This window comes from Narcine bancroftii, chromosome 4 (assembly GCF_036971445.1).
Source record: "Narcine bancroftii isolate sNarBan1 chromosome 4, sNarBan1.hap1, whole genome shotgun sequence".
NCBI classification, from domain to species: Eukaryota; Metazoa; Chordata; class Chondrichthyes; order Torpediniformes; family Narcinidae; genus Narcine; species Narcine bancroftii.
This window is the reverse complement of record NC_091472.1, coordinates 232,646,600-232,664,443: the sequence shown is the minus strand read 5'-3', so window position 1 is coordinate 232,664,443 and position 17,844 is coordinate 232,646,600.

The window sequence follows — 17,844 nt, the reverse complement described above, 5'->3', positions numbered from 1 at the left end:
AGCTCCCTGCTCTTTATACCTCTTGTACACCTCCCTTTTTCTCCTAACCAAATTTCCAATATTCTTCGAAAACCAAGCCTCCCTATGACTTCCAGCCTTTCCTTTGATCCAGACTGGGACATAACTACTCTGTACCCTCAAAATTTCTTTTTTGAATATCTTCCATTTTTCATTAACATCCTTACCTGAAAATATCCTGTCCCACTCAATACTCCCCAAATCCCTTCTTATTCCTACGAAATTTGCTCTTTTCCAATCCAGAATCTCAACTTTAGGCCTCTCCTTGCTCTTCCTTAAAACTACCCTAAAACTAACAGAATTATGATCACTAGACCCAATTGGTTCTCCAACATTAATGTCCGCTACCTGACCTAGCTCGTTCCCTAACAGGAGATCCAGTATTACACCATCCCGAGTCGGTTCTTCTACTAACTGATTTAGAAAACAATCCTGAACACATTTAACGAACTCCAGCCCATCCAGCCCTCTGACATTTTGGTTCTGTATTTTATCTTTGCCTCATAAAGGACATTGTTTGACCTGCTGAGTTTCTCCAGCATGTTGTGTTTTTACTTCAACCATGGTGTCTACAGATTTTGTGATTTACTTTCACCTTGTAGGGCGTCCTGTTTTATACCTATTTTACTGGTACCTACATGCACCCCTACAAGTGGGTGTTATAATTCCTGAGCCTTTTGCCCATGAACTTTCAGAGCCAACTGAGCTGAAAAGTTGTCTACATTATTTTAAACTAATAGAATCTCTTTCAAACTGCTTCTCTGTTTTAACATTGTCAACATATGTTGACAACATTATCAACATATGGTTTTCCACTGTTTCTCTGGAAAAATGCATTGGAGTTGGAACAGTCTGGAGGAAGTTCCTGGCCTTGGGTTTCTCAGGGATAAATCTTAAAAACCAGGTGGCCTTTGGTCATGTCCATGATTAGGTTGCAAATCAATAAATGTGCAAAAGAAATCCTACCCCTCCAAAACTTGCCCACTTTGGGTTTTGATGAAAGAGGAGATGATGAGTGGTTGACCCACTCACTAGTGGACAATGCTAACTATCACAATGAATTTACTGGCTTTTGTGTTCGCAGTGGGAACCGGAGTGGGCAGGAAGTGTTGGGAACTATATATGGTGCACAACCCTTGCCCTCACTAACCTTAGGGCAGAAGGATTATGCAAGCTATTTTAAGTATTCTGTTATATGTAGACTGACACAGTGGCACAGTTGAAAAGTCGCTGCCTCAAAGCGCAGAGACCTGAGTTCAATCCTGACCTTGGGTGCTCTATCTGTGGATTGAGCACGTTTTCCCTGGGACCAAGTGGGTTTCCTTTGGGTGCTCCGGTTTTCTCTCACATCCCAAAAAAGTGCAACCTGGTAAGTTAGATGGCCATTGTAAATTATCCCTTGTGTGTTGGTGAGGGGTGAAATCTGGGGGGGGGGGGTGGGGGCTGGAGTTGAGGGGAGAATAATGTAAGATGTGTTTGAATGTGTTGTCGGTGGTTGGTGCGGACTTGGGAGACTGCTGTACCCATGAGGACTGATCATCTGGGAACATTACATTTGATGCGTCAATTCCTCACAACACTTCCCTCCCACTTGGACTGAGATTCTGAACCTTCAAAAGTAGACAGCTGTGTGTGCCTGGTCTCCAAAGTAGGAGGTAAGGGTTGAGATTAAGGGGGGGGGGGGTAGTGCTGGGTAGGCCATAGTGTTCTCAGGTCCTCAACAGTAAACTCACCTTTATCATCTCTCTACTCCCCCTACCCCAGCTCCCCAGCATTTTCCGGTTGTCATATACTACACCCAATAAGAACGGATTACATTGCAAGGGTACATTGTACTTATGTGTGAGATTAAACTTAAATTCATTCATTCATTCATTCAACCAACCACCATTGCCAATTCCCACTCTGCATCAAACCCCTTCCTAATCACCATCTGCCTCCGCCTTGGGTACCACCTGACCAACCTACACCAATCAACAGACCATAGGAACCCCCAGCCACCATTCATGCCCAGCCACCAAAATGGACCCACCCCTCTACCAGCTCTGGAACTTGTTGGTTGGTTAAAATTCAAATCCTGCGCCTGCTAGGCTACCTAAGACTGGCAATTGCATTGGATTCCTTTAACTGTGTAATTTCCACTGACTCTCAAGTATTTCTCTCCATAAAGGCTTACACAGTTATCAAAGGTGCCTCCATTTAAAATCCACTTTCTGAATTCTCTCGTGCATCAATCAGAAGACAAGGCAACAGTGAGAAAGACACCTTTGAACCAGATCTTCTTCCTGATCCAATGTAATGATATAATATATCTTTTCACCATATTCACAATTGTAGTATGGAAATATATAACCCTGCATGCCACCTAATCAGCTTTGTTTCTTGAATTCCATCACTGTCCTTCAAAGTCCAGATTTCTGCAAAACTTAGAATTATCAGAAAATGGACATTTTATTGTTAATACTTCCATCAAGATCATTTATAAATATTATGGTTTGCAGAGAGGATCTAGTGAGAATCTTCAAATTATTCTTTAGTCACATCTGCTCTTTGGAACTTACCCTTGCTTCCATGTTATTTACCTGACACATTCAGGATGCTCTTTATTGACTAAAGTTCAACATTTAACACCATCATCCCCTCAAAACTGATCAGCAAACTCCAAGACCTGGGACTCAACACCCCACTGTGTAATTGGATTTCCTCACCTCCAGACCACAATCTGAGGATTGGCAAGAATATCTCTTCCCCAATCTCCATCAATACCAGAGCACCACTTGGCTGTGTTCTTATCCCCTGCTCTACTCACTTTACACCTACGACTGTGTGGCTTGGTACGACAATAACACCATCTACAAATTTGCTGACGATATCACGGTAGTGGGATGTATAAAGAAAGGCGATGAGTCAGCATACAGGAGAGATTGAAAACTTGGCTGAATGGTGCACCAACAACAATCTTGCACTCATTGTCACCAAAACTAAGGAGCTGATTGTTGACTTCAGAAAGGGAAAGCCAGTGGTATACAATCCAGTGATCATTGTGGGATTAAAGGTGGAGAGGGTGAGCAAATTTAGGTTCTTGGGAGTCACTATCTCGGAGGATTTTTCTTGGACCCAACACATTAAAGGCATTGTGAATAAAGCATGTCAGCCCCTCTACTTCTTCAGGAGTTTGCAGAGATTTGGAATTACATCAGAAACTGTAGCAAATTTCTACAGAGGTGTGATGGAAAATGTGTTGACTGGCTGCATCACGGTCTAGTATGAGGTCACCAATACCCTCGAGCATAAAACCCTGAGAAAGGTAGTGGACACAGCCCAGGACATCACAGGCAAAACATTATCGAGAACATTTACAGGGAATGCTGCTGTTAGAGGGCAGCAGCTATCATCAAGGATCCACATCATCCAGCGCACACTCTATTCTCACTTCCACCATCAGGAAAGAGGTCTAGGTGCCACAAGACAACACCACCGGGTTCAGAGGCAGCTGCTACCCTTCCACCATCAGACTCCTCAACAACAGACTCAATTAAGGACTCATTGAAGAACTCTTACTTGGGAACTTTATTGATTTTTAAAAATTCACAATCATTTGTTTACATTCAATATTTGTTTACAGTTCTTGATTTATTTTCGCTGTGTACCGTATTTTTTGCACCACCAATAAGCTGTAATTCTGCTTCGCATGTATGTACTCTGACAATAAATTGGAAATCTATTGTCCAATGAACTACGTTATTCCTTGAACCATGACTCCACAAAGCATGAAGCTCTCATCTTTACCAAAAACATTAACAGCATATTGTTCTGCAGTCCTAAAGATATCGAGTAAGGGTTGTTTAAAATAGACTGTGTGCATCAAGCTAATAGGCACATCATTCTGAGGAACATCAATTTAGATCAGCAAATCTTTTTCTAATCTCTGTGGTGCTGATTTATTAGACTATAAAGTCAAGAAGACAAAGATCTTTTTTCTTAATGATTTTTGGTTTAGTATCCAAATGATCCTGGTTCCTTTGAAGTTGAGAGCACTGGCTTTTCAAAAGGGAATCCATTTCTTCATAATCTCCAATACCATCTTCGGGAATGAGAAAAAGAATTGACAAGCAAACAAAATGTTTTCACAAGTATGTTACTGTGATTGCAATGCTTGTGTTATCAGGAGAGATATTAAGTTTTAAGATTCTCCTATTGTTATGTAATAAAACAGATGTAATATTACAGAAAATTGCATTTAATCTGCCTAAAGGCAGACAAAGATTTGCCAACAGCAGAAATTACTCTGCGCCTCACAGTCAGAGGAAGAGAAACCAAAGTGAATCCCTTCAGAGTATAGATGACACTTTCCTTATGCTAATATATCCTAATTTCAAAATGTCATCTTCCAAAGCATGAGCTACAATATTCCGAATTTCAATCTCTTTAATCCAATAAATCCAACTCTGTGACTATTATTTTATGTAGCTTTAATTCGTTGATAAAAAATTTTGTATAGGTTTGCATTAAGACTTTCATAATGATGAATAACAAAGCATTTACTGTGTTGGAAGAGATATAAAACGTATAGAAAGAAGCACAAACTTTAAAGAGGTACACAGAAAAATTCAAAGAAAAATTTCTTGTGCTCACGTTACTTCACGTGTTGTTGTATAATAAGGAAGTTGTTAATCTGGGCAGATATAACGACATATTACATCATAGTCACTATGGTAAGACAATAGTCTCTTAACAAGACAGGCATAAAATTAACTAAAGATTTTAAAAAAACAAAATTTTACACAGAGTCACTGAGTGTCCATGGATTCACCACTCCTGAAACTTCTGCAGTGGTACAGACTTCAGTCCAAACCATTGGCAACCCAGGCTCCAGATCCAAACCTCTGATGTGAACAGGAGCCCTTCAGTACCTGAGTCACCTCATGAGTCCCTCCCACCCTCAGCACCTCTCATATCCCAGTTCCGATACCTGGTACCTCTTCAACCAATCTTGAGCCAGTCTCCAGCAGTCCACACCCTGGTGTGAGTCCTTTGACCGCAAGTCGCCAGCAGTTTGCAGTCTGTATGTTCTTCAGCTTCAAAGACCCTCACTAGTCCGCCACCGTGGTCACCATCCCATTGGGTCAACTCCTCTGCTTCTCCTTCTGAAACGGATGGGATGGTTGTACTTCCCATTTTTTGATGCGCTGTGCCAGTCCTCTGTTTCTCCAGAGTCTGCAACCCCTTGAGGCCACTGCCAGTACAGACGCTGCTATCAGGAGAGAAGACCTGTTTAAGGTGAGTGAAGGAATGTTTTGAGGAGACATCAGAGGTAAGGCTTTTACTCAAAGTGTGGTGGGTGCCTGGAACACATTGCTGGGGCTGGTACAAAGGGGACATTCAAAAGTCTCTCTCTTAGGCACATGAATTGGAGGGTTATGGGTGTGAGGGAAGGAAGAATTAGATTGTTGTGCAGTATGCTTACATAGGTTGTCATAATATTGTGGGTTGAAGGGCCTGCTGCACTGTGTTGTAATATTCTATGATTTTTTTTCTGGAGTGAGAAGAAGAATTGACGAACAAACATGCAATGGTATCTCTTTGCCCTCACATTCCTTGTTCTTTGATACAAGAGGGCCTTAACTGCTGGATGCCTTAAAAGTACATTGATGCAATGAGGCCAATTCAAAAAAAGCAATGAAAATGCATGGGGAAAGATCTGCATTTCTCAAAACCTGTGACTTTCGATGGAAGTTTGTGGATTTTGGGTCACAAATTCTGCCTGTGATTTGATCTGGCACACAACAACTCACTTCATTTATCAAGCTGCCAGCATTCTGATTTATACTTCCTGAGTAAATGTTACAGGAGTAATGGAAGATCAGCTGAGTGTTCTCTTATTGCAGGAGATAAAATTCAAACATTTTCTTCTCAGTGCATCTGTTTACATCAATTGGGTTAGTGTCAGGTGAGAGAGGGAAATCAAAGAAAATAATAACTGACTCAAAACAGCCGAGGAGCTCAGTGAGGGCTCCCTTTCCTCTATTGACATCATTCACTGGGAGCGTTGCTTAAGTAGATTCAAGCAATTATTGAGGATCCTTTCCACCCAGCACACAGGTCCCTTGACCCATGACCATCAGGAAGAAGGCACAGGAACATCAAAACCAGGACTGCCTGGCTGAGAAATAGCTTCTTCTCGCAGACTATGAGATAGAAAAATATTTATATATTTCTTTTATTTATTTGTAAATTATATTTATTTTAAATTATATTTTTATCTCTGTAGTTTATTATTGTGCGCTGTGGAAGATGTGTGTGAACCACAGACTGGAGAAACATTGTTTTGTCATGTTATGTATGTATAGTCAGATGATAATGAACTTGAACTTAACTGCAAGTTGTGCTCCATTCTCAATTTACATACTGAATCTATATTCTTAAAAAAGCTTCAGAAACATTCAGTTGCTTCCAGGATTCACCATCCTTTGAAACTGGTCAATGTTAAATCACATTGATTGAGAAATGGTGAAGACACTGAACTTTCCTCCTGGCAGATGTTGTAATCAGGATTGGTATCCAAACCAATTAACAGCTACAATTACAGACGAGTCTGGAAAGGGTGCGTTAGTTTTACATCATTTTTGTGGAAACTGGTAGAACTACTACCAGTGAAAAGGTTATTAGGCACTTCCAAGAAAACCTTTGGAAATGGAGAGGATTGACAACATTTTAGAAGAAATCGGAGTTCACAATCCATATTTATCTTTGATAGGAATGTCATTATATTAACCTGAAATTTTGTAGCAACTGTTAAATATTTTTGAGGCACATTTAGAGTTTTAATTTGGTATGGCCAAATCTTCTGAAATAAATAATGGGTCTCTTGTAGAAGGGATAAATATTGAAATCCATTTTTTTCCACAAGTTAAACAATCAAGAAACCTCTGTTCTTCCTTGAATAGTGTAGAGGGTTCTATGGGGTAAGGAGGTTCTTGGTTTAATATAGACTTACCGTACGTTGTGGCCAAGAGTTGCTGAGTCTGGGTGTGATAGTACAGATCTATCACCAATGTACATAGTGTATCTAGTTACTGTATCTAGACTGTGCTTACAGCGATTGGCTGAGAGCTAAGCCACGCCTATTGTCTGGGCCTTAAAGGGTTGTGTCCCTAGTGTTAGGTCTGCTTTGTTCATGAATGAGTGAGACAAACACCAGACTGAGTCGAAATCAGGGTTCTTTGTTCTTTATTACCGGATTGTAACACTTGCAACTAACCATGTTAGTCGGAGAATGCATTCTGCCGTTATCAGCAAAATGGTGATTTTTTATACCCTTGGATATGTGCTTAGAACATCATCATATCATTACTTGTCCAATGACTAAAACTGTTGCTATCCTTTCCCTGCTAGCTTCCTGCCTCTCAATCCATCAATGTCTCTCTTATCTTGTAAGTACAAGGATGCATTCACATCTTGTTACAGCCCTGCACATTCCCATCTCATGATGTTTTACCTAACAGGAGTACAAGGACACCTCCCCTTCTTGTTACAGCCCTGTACAGGGTAACTCCTTACACATTCCCATCTCATGATGTTTTACCTTACACTAGCCAGGTCAGATCATTCCGGACTGGTCGGCCACCTGTGAAGAGCTCCTGTCTTTTGCTAATAAAAGCCTTGGTTTGGATCAACAAGTCTTTGATTCTTTCGACGAGCTCTACACTGGGGTTCTGAGTTGGATTTTACAGTGGATTGGCATTTGATCAAGACAGAATGTGGTCATTAAACAGCTTCCAGCTTGCCGTGTGGCCGAGGCACTCTTGCAATCATATTGTGAGTGTGCCTTGGTGATATTCCTGAACATGTGTACACCAGCCCACCTCAGGAAGCTGATTCTCGCCAGCTGCTCTCCATTCTGTCAACCGAAACTTAATTTGGCTTTGTGATCATGTATATTCCACTCCTCAGGAGGAACCTGAGAAACAGTTCTGAGTGCAAGAACAGATACAAGTCGTTTGAGGGCAGTGGCTGTTTGTCCAGATGCAATGGTGACAGAACTTCTACTGGAATTTGCTCCCTCTCACTCACCAACCCTCTGGGGTGTGTGAGCTGCAAACTATGAAAACAACTAAATCAAACTCAATTTCAACCTCTCCGGTGTTCCTGACACATCCTGGTTCACCTCTGGGTTCAAAAGAGCCCAGTTAGATCCAAGATGAGTTAATCCTTTGAACCTACTTGGCACAGAATGCTGTTAAGGCCAGAATCTTAGGCACATGAGATAATTAACCAGTCTGGGAATCAAGGGTTATGGTGTGAGGCCAGGGAAGTGGAATTGATCAGCGAAGTTCCTATTCAATGGTGGACCTGGCTCATGGAGTTAAAAAAAGAGTAAATACCTTGATGAAGGGCTCAAACCCAAAATGTTGGTTAAGTATTTTTATCCTTGCTATATAAAGTACACTGTTCGACCTGCTGAGTTTCTCCAGTGTTGTGTTTTTACTTCAAGGAGCTGAAAATCCTACTCCTGGCCCTGTTTCTTATGGATTTGATGTTTTAAATGGGACTTTATTAATTGGAATTAAGTTTGAGGGGGATCTTATGAAGACATATGAAATGAATAGATAAGATAAAAGCAGAGAGGTGGTTTTCATTGAGACAAGGTCAAAGGGATTCGAGATTTAAGCCAGCGATGAGGAGAAACTGCTTTTCCCAGAGAGTAGTGAATCTGTGGGATTCTCTGCCCAAGGAAGCAGTAGAGGCTGCCTCATTAAATGTATTTAAGACTAACATAAATAGATTTTTGAATCATAGGGGAAATAAAGGTTTTGGGCTCCACAAGCTGTAAGTGGAGCTGAGTCCAAGGCCAAATCAGGCATGGTCTTATTGAATGGCGCAGGAGGTTCGACGCGCCAGTTGGCCAACTCCTGCTCCAAATTCTTATGCAGGTGCTATTACTGATATTAGGAAGGAAATAGTTATGGTTGTGGATAGTTAATCGAACAAAATAGGGCAGTCACAAATGCTTTCCTTTAATTCACTTATGGGATGTGGGTAGCACTGGTAAGACCAGAATTTATTGCCCATTCCCAGGAAAGTTGTGGTGAGCCTCCTTCTTGAATCACCAGTATTTAATGTGGTGATGTAGCCCACAATGTTGACAGAAACAATTTGACTCAGGGGGAATGAATGAGACAGAATTATGACATCAGTGGGTTTTTGGAAATCAGGGAGCTGTGGAAGAGATTGGCAGAACATGTCAAAAGCCAGCAATAAACAATCTGCCATAAGAACTCAGCAGGTCGAGCAGCATCAATGGGAGAAAAAGAATGGCTAATGTTTTGAGGTTGAACTCTTCATCAAGTCTTGATGAAAGGCTCCCACCTGAAACATTAACCATTCTTCTACTCCCACAGATGCTGTTCAACCTGCTGAGTTCCTCTAGCAGATTGTTTTTTGCTCCAGATTCCAGCATTTGCACTCTCCATGTCAAGAGCCATATTTTACTCAGGTGGAAGTGATTGTTTTACAGACGATCAATGCAATTGTTGTTCAGTGTCCAGAGATTGCAAAGAACTTGGAGACATGCTGTTTGACCAAAAGAGTTGGAAAGAACTGTTCTGGATTATTTATTCTATATTGGATGAGGACTTTTTAATAACTCTCAGAAAATCACATGGATCTTTTGTGCACCTCAAAGTGTTAGGAGGACAGAACTTTAAAACAAACTGGCCTGGTCTTCTTCCTTCACTTGTGTATGTGTGTTGCCAACAACATCTAAAAAACTTCAAAGTACTTTGATTGTTAAGAAAAGGAGGAGGAACAGGTCAAATGGTTCTCAAGGCTGCTCTTCCATTCAAAAATGTCAAGGCTGACCCGATCAGCTGCAATTTCCCACCTGCTCCAGAGGGTTCCTGATCCATTATCTGTCAGAACTCCGTCAGCCTCAAACATAATTGATAATTTAACTTCCACAGATATCTGGGGAAGGGAATCCCAAAGGGTCATGTTGCTCTGGATGAAGAAATTGCTGAGCTTTGAATAGGTGAGCTGGAGATACATGGAAGACTGCAGTCTGGTAGACATTGCTGTGGATGGCGATGGAGGCTGGTACATTAGGGACATGGATGTAAGAATAATAGAGGATTATGGGTGTGATTTAGGGAAGGGTTAGATTGTTGTGGAGTTGGTTTATATAGGTCAGCACAGCGTCAAAAAGACTGTGCAATACAGGTATACCCCATTTTACGAATACTCTCTTTACGATAATTCACTTTTACCAAGAGACCTGTGTTCGCTTTTATGAAAGGATTTGAATGGGTTTTTTGCTTTTATGAAAATAGCCTCCAATAGTAGTGAATGGGCCTTCACTTTACGCCATATCAGCTTATAAAGCAGGATATACCCGTACATAAAAGTTCTGGAGAAACTCAGCAGGTCACGCAGCATCCATAGGAAGTAAAAGGTGACCAACGTTTTGGGCCTGAGCTCTTCATCAAGAACGATGAATCTCAAGCTCAAGGAATCATTCTCTCTGCACCAATCCTGACTTCAAGAAAGTTTTCACTAAACCCTCTGGCCTTTCCCTCTCTGAGATGGAACACTCGATCCTCAATAGAGGCCTCACCTTTGTCCTCCTTTGCCACAACTCGACGCGTTCCGCGCATGCCACAATCCTGAGCTCTTCTTCTACTGTCTCTGTGCCTACATATTTTACAAGAATTCTCCATCCCTCCCTCCCCCTATTGAAGATCCCTTCTGCCTTACACTTTCCTCCTCCTCTTGGACCACTCGATGTGGTCTTCTCCCTGCACTGGATCTTTTTATTTCCAACTATCTCCAAGTCATTAACCATCTCAACTTCATGACTCTACTCCCCTATTCCAATTTACCCTGCCATTTATTCTCTCCACAATAATCCAAACCTAAGAAATGTCCATATATCCCATTACTTCTGATGCTGCTATATCTCCTGCAAATGGAGGTAATATGTGGTAAATAATAACCTACCTGCACACTCATGTTTAATGTATGGCAGCACCAGCCCAGGCACAGGCAGAATGTGCAAACACCACACATTGAGCACTCACAGGCCACTGGAGTGTGTGAGCCAGTAGCTCAAACAGCTGTGTGCCACTGGGCTGCCATCTTCAAGGCTTCTTCCTGCACAGATAAATTGTTTCCCAAAATGGTCAATTTTATAAATAAATAATTAAAATTCCCCTTGAATTTGGCTGTTGTTTGTAAGCTATGAATGACCCCTGGGTTTCCAAACAGTGTTACCAGTGTCCCATCCTCTTCTACCACAAATTATGTCATAGACCATCGCCTTGAAAGGTCAGTGACTGCAGTGTTATCCATGGGATTAACACTGAATGCATAGGCCAAGTTATCAATCACAAACTACCGTCCCTTCAGCACGACTCAAAAATCTCAGCATGCAAGTTACTCCCGGGAATGGCAAATAGAGTAAAAAGTTAGGAGGAGCAGGAGGAAGGACAGTTGGATGAGGAGAGAGGTGGAGGGAGATGGAGGAGGAGGAAGGACAGGTGGAGGAAGATGGAGGAAAATGAAGAGGGAGAGTTGGAGAAGGAGGAAGGAAGAGGGACTGATGGAGGAAGAGGATGGATAGGTTGAGGAGGAGGGGTGAGGAGGAAAAGGGATAGGTTAGGGAGGAGGAGGAGTGCAGGGGAGGGAAGGAAGGAGTGTTGATGTGGAGGGGATGTGGAGGATGGCGGGAGGAGGTGGGGCTGAGGAGGAGGAGAGAGAAGCAGGTGGGGTGGAGAAGGGTGAGACAAAGAGGGAGTAGGGGATGAGGAGGGGAGGGGGAGAAAGATGAGGTGGAGGAAGAAGGGAGGATGAGGAGGTGGGATACAGGGGAGGAGGGCAGAAGGAGGAGGGACAATGAGGGAGGCAGAGGAAGGGAACCTTCTACCTGGATAGTGCAGACGGTCAAAAGAAAACAGGAGGAGGGGAAAACTCATAATCCCCTCCATCTTGCACCACCATTTGACATGATCGTGACTGATCTGGCCCAGACTTCAGCTCCAATTCTGCACCAGATCCTAAAGTCCTCAAAAACTTGCTGACCTCCTCTTTAAACACCACAAATGGTGTCGCCTCCACCAGCGAATCGGGCCTAGAATTCCATTGACTCCCCAACCTCTGCCTGGGGTATGCAGCAAATAAAATGCAGTGTTAGTAATGTCCCACACTGTCCTCATGGCATTGATCAGCATCACTGTTCACCTGGCCACAGAGCAAAAATAAATACAGAACAAACATTCCAGACCAAAATGATAAATAATATTATCTTGCCACAGATATTTAATGACACCTGAGTGGGTGAGGATGACCTCAACTGGCCCATTCTCCCTTCCCCTCCCCTACTATTCCCCATTCCCCCTCTGACTCACTCCATTGATGTATACAACTGGAATTGAGATATGTCCCTGACAATTAATGACAATTAACTCTCATTACTCCAACTACACTCTTCCCCACCACACACACACACCCTACTCCACATTGAAATAGTGCCTACACTCCTGTATATATTTCATCAGGTGAGAAGCTACATGGGAAGTACTGAAGCTTTTCAAGCTGCTATATAAATTGAACCCATATTTGACATCTTAATCCCCAATAAAACTTGATTTTCAATTACAAAGATAAACTGAAAACTGAAAATGCTGGAAATACTCAGCATATCTGGCAGCATCTCTGGAGAGAGAAACAGTTAACATTCCAATTTTTTTAATGGAAACTTTCTATTGGAACTATATTTCCTCCTCACCCTGTTTTCCCTCGAAAAAATGCCTAATCCCATCTCTGCACATGTAGTGTTTGTGGACATTTGCCACAGGCCATAGAGCCAAGTCTCCAATTGCCCTGGACATCCCTTCTATTTTCAGGCAGTGTGGCCATTGCAGGCAATGCCCCTGTCACTTTGTGGGAGAAAGTAATCTTTGACCTTAAAAAAACCTCATGCCTGCTTTGTGGGTGCATGCAACTAGTTTGGCCAGAAATCATGGAATATAGATGATTACAGCACAGTACAGACCCTTCAGCCTGCGATGTTGTGCTGACCCATGAGAACCTACTCCACAACAATCTAATTTTTCCCTCGTCACACCTATAACCCTCAATTATTCTTACGTCCATGTACCTAACTAAGGGTTTTTTGAATATCCCTGTTGTACCAGCCTCCGCTACCACCCCCCAGCAATCATTCCATGCACTCTCTACTCTCCAGACTACCCAAACACATAGGCACACAATGTCACAGGGTGGTACTCCACAGAAACAGGCCCTTCAGCCCACTGAGTCCATGCCATTCATCAACCATCCATTTACTCCAAACCTACACTAATCCTATTTTATTCTCCTCACGTTTCCACCAACTCCCTCTGATTCTGCCACTCACCCACACACTAGCAGCAATGTACAGCAGCCAATTCACCTTTTACCCTCACATCTTTGGGTCAAAAACTGGAGTACCCTCCAGTTTAAATCTCATCGGAACTATGAGAACAGGACTAGGAATGAGAGGAGAAGCATTTAAAAATCAATGGGAGAGGTAGGTGCTTGTTTAAATCTCATCGGGGACAGTAGGAGCAGGACTGTGACCAAGAGGAGGAGTGGTTACAAAGCAACGGGAGGTGTAGGTGCTTGTTTAAATTTCTCCATAGCTATAGCCAATAAAAGGAAGGAAAACTCAAGTGGAGTGGCCATTGGGGAGTAACCCAGTATTGGAGTGGATATCTGAGGCTTTGGTTTGAGAGGCTTTAGTGAACAGAGGCTGAGGTGGAGGTGTAAGAATTGAGGAAAGGTAACAACAGTTTTTCTAACTATTTCATAGTCAGTGGGAGGGATCTTCTCCTCTTGTAGTATGTGGATAGTCAGGGAAGCCAACACTATCCATGATGAGGTCATCTGTGAGAAGTGCATCCAATGGCAACTCCTGACAGACCGTGCTAGGAAATTGGAACTGGAGTTGGATGAACTCTGGAGCATTTGGGAAGGTGAGGGGCAGATAAACAGGAGTTACAGGGACACTATCACACCTTGGAGGCAGGAGGGAAAGAGAAAGGGCAGGCAGTGCAACGTACCCCTGTGACTATTCCCTTCAGCAACAAGTATACCCCTTTGAATTCTGAAGTGGGGATGACCTACCTGACCCAGGCAGTATCAGCCAGTTTAATAGCACTGTTGGTCTGAACCTCAGAGGAAAGGATGAAGTCAGGTAGAGTGATAGTCATACGGCACTTGATTGTCAGGGGAACAGATCGGAGATTCTGCGGCCGCAAAAAAAGTCTCCAGAATATTATGCAGCCTTTCAGGTGTTTGGGTCCAGGATGTCTCTGAGTGGGTTCAGAATATTCTTAAGGGGAAGGGGGAGCAATCAGAGGTTGTGGTACACATTGGTACCAATGTTGTAGGCAGGAGTGGGGTAGATGTCCTGCAAAGTGGGTTTAGGGAGTTAGGAAAGAGCTGACCAGCAGGACCTCCAAGGTGGTAATCTCTGGATTACTCCAAGTGCCACATGCAAGGTAAGGTCAGAATAGGCAGATAGCGAAGACAAACAAGTGGCTGAGGAGATGGTGCGGGGAAGGCTTTCAAGCTCTTGGATCACTGGAACTTTTTCTGGGGAAAGAGTGACCTGTACAAGTGGGATGGGTTGCACCTGAACTTGAGGGGAACCAAATTCCTGGCAGGATAAGCTGTGGGGGATGGGGGAGGTATAAATTAGATTTTTTTTGGTGGGGGGGGGAATGAGAACCAAAATGAAGAGGTAGAGAAAGAGACAATTAGAATACAAGTTAGGACAGCTTGTAGGTAGTTTGTGTGGAAGGACTGTTGCAATACAACAGAGATGTAACAAATAACAAATAAAGGGCTAAAGGTTTTGTATTTAAATGCACACAGCACAAGAAATAAAGCGGATGACCTTGTAGTACAGCTACACATTGGAAGGCATGATGTTGTGGCCATCACGGAGTTGTGGCTAAAGAATGGATGTCATTGGGAACTTAATGAACAAGGATACACAGTGTATCAAAAAGATAGGAAGGTAAACAGAGGGGTTTACCTCTGTTTACCAACAGAGCCAGGCCACCCCCTATGCTTACCTGCCTATTCTTTCAATACACTGTGTATCCTTGGACATTAAGCTCCCACTGGCATCCATCCTTTAGCCATGAATCTGTGATGGCTAATAGGGGATCAGCTTAAAGGACTGGGTGTTGTATCATGCAGCAGAGGTGATGAGAGATCTTTGGGTAAAAAAATCTTAGGGGGCAGTGTTCATAATATAATTGAGTTCAATTTGAGATTTAACAAAGAGAAGCTCATGTCCAATGTGTTGGTATTTCAGTGGAGTAAAGGAAATTACAGTGGCATGAGAGAAGAACTGAGTAGATTGGAAAGAGGCACTAGGAGGGAGGACGGTAGAGCAGCAAAAGGATGGAGTTTCTGCAAGAAATCAGGAAGGTGCAGGATAAATACAGACCAAAAAAGAGGAAATATTCAAATGGAAAAATGTCACAATTGTGGCTGACAAGGGTCGTCAAAGCCAACGTAAAAGCAAAAGAGAGGGCATACAAGGAAGCAAAAATTAATTGGAAGATAGACGACTTGGGAAGCCTTTAAAATCTTGTATATGGTAACCAAAAACCTCATAAGGAGGGAAAAGATGAAGCTAGCAAATAATGTGAAGAAGCTACCAAGAGCTACAAAGAGCTTCTTCAAGCATATAAAGAGTAAAAGAGAAGTGAGAGTAGATACAGGCTCAAGAGAAAATGATACTGGAGAATAACAACGGGAGACAGGAGATGGAAAAGGAACAGCATGAATAGCTGTAATGATTGCTGTGCAGTAGGTTACTGACATCTATGCTGGCAGCTCTCTCCATCCTTCCAGAAAAGTCAAAGCTCTCCGGCCTTATTGTTTGCTCCTCTATGCTGTTACCCTTTCAGGAAGCTCTTTTGTCCCGCAACCCCTTGTGGTTTCCAAGTGCGGACAATTCACCCATTCTCATCTCATCACTGATACAGTCATATATTTACCCCATTTATAGATAATGTTCCCACTGAAGTGGTCTCCTCCTCTACCTGTCTCTCCTCCTTTCCCACCTTTATTTGTGTTGTACCCTATCACCACTTGGATCCTCCCAGAAACCACCCCCCCCCCGACCACTTAATGATTGCTGTCCCTACATCTTCCCCCACTAATCTCAACAAAGGATCTCAAACCAAAGTGCTGATTGACCATTTCTCTCCGTGGATGCTGCCTGACCTGCTGAGTCTTTCCAACTTCTCATTATTCAGTTGACACATCTCAATGTAACTTAACTAGGTCAGGATAGAATTAGACCCCTCAGTGGAAAAATTTATTTACCATTGGTCATGCATTCTCTGGGATACACGCCTGTAATGAATTTTCCCTTGCAAAACCGCGCAGTCTCCATGGTATGAAATAGTACGGCCCTGTGCCTGCCAAGTATATAAAGGGCTACATGTGTGTCTCATTTGAAAATCTTTTGAGATTATTCCCAACCATTTAAAAGACTCAATTTCAACACTGACCATACAATGTTAGGATTGAAGCATAGATTTAATTTTATTATCATATAATGAGATTAAAGTTACGCTTGAGTTGCTTTAATCTATTTACTTTATTTTGGCATAATTCCTGTTATTGGTGACTGATCTAGAATGCAGTTCCAAGGTTACTGGATCTTGTCCAACAACCAACTGGTTATTTGACCATATGAGGCATTAAATTTCAGATATCCACAGGTATCATAATGGGGCATAATAATTCAGCCATGTCTTGTTCTCAATAGAAATCCAAACTTGTTTTGCAGAAAGTGATGCCCTCTATTTTCCCTAGGATAGGGGGATGATGTTTTAAATTTAAATGTATACATTTAAATTTAATTTTAAAATAAATTTTAAATTTTAGGCATACAGCATGGTAACGGGTCATTTTGGCCCATGAGCCCATGCCGCCCAATTTACACCCAATTAACCTACATTTCAAATGGTGGGAGGAAACCAGAGCCATCAAGGCAAACCCATACAGACACGTGTTGAACATACAAACTTCTTACAGACAGTGCGGGATTTAAACCCCAGTCTCGATTGCTGCTGCTGTAAAGGCATTGCGCTAACCGCTATGCCAATCATGTTGCCTTGCAGCCCCACCCATACTAAACTCATTCAGAGACATTCCTGCTCCACAGTGATACTGATCACAGAGTCAAAGAAGGGATAGCAAAGGAAGCAAGCCCTGCGGCTCACAAAGTCTGTTCTGACCATCAACCAGCCACTGATCCTACCCTCATCCCATTTTACTCTCCCTACATTCCCATCAAATCCCCCACCCCCAGCTTCTACACAATATACAGCACTCATTGGTTTTAAATAACAATCCACCAGAGGCAGCCCTCAAGTATTTCTGTGCTCAAGTACTTCTGTGCACTGGAAAAAGAATCTTGAGATTGTATGTGATGCCATGTATGTACTTTGACAATAAATCAAAACTTTGATTTCTCTTTGTTCTTTATCCTTTGTTACTCTCAATGCTTTCCACTTCTCTTGTATTTGTTGAACAATTTTCCCTATCCCAAAAGCATAATACCATGTGGTGCTTCTCATCCTAGTCCAATTATAGAGGATTCTAGTGAGATGGCATCTGGTGGCTGTGTACACATTTTAGCCTCCTTACGCAACAACTATACTATGTTTATTAAGTGTCCTCTATGTTGAAACAAATATTTACCCATTTTTAGGATGAAGATAATCCCTGGAAATATCCAAGACTTTGATACATCAAGGC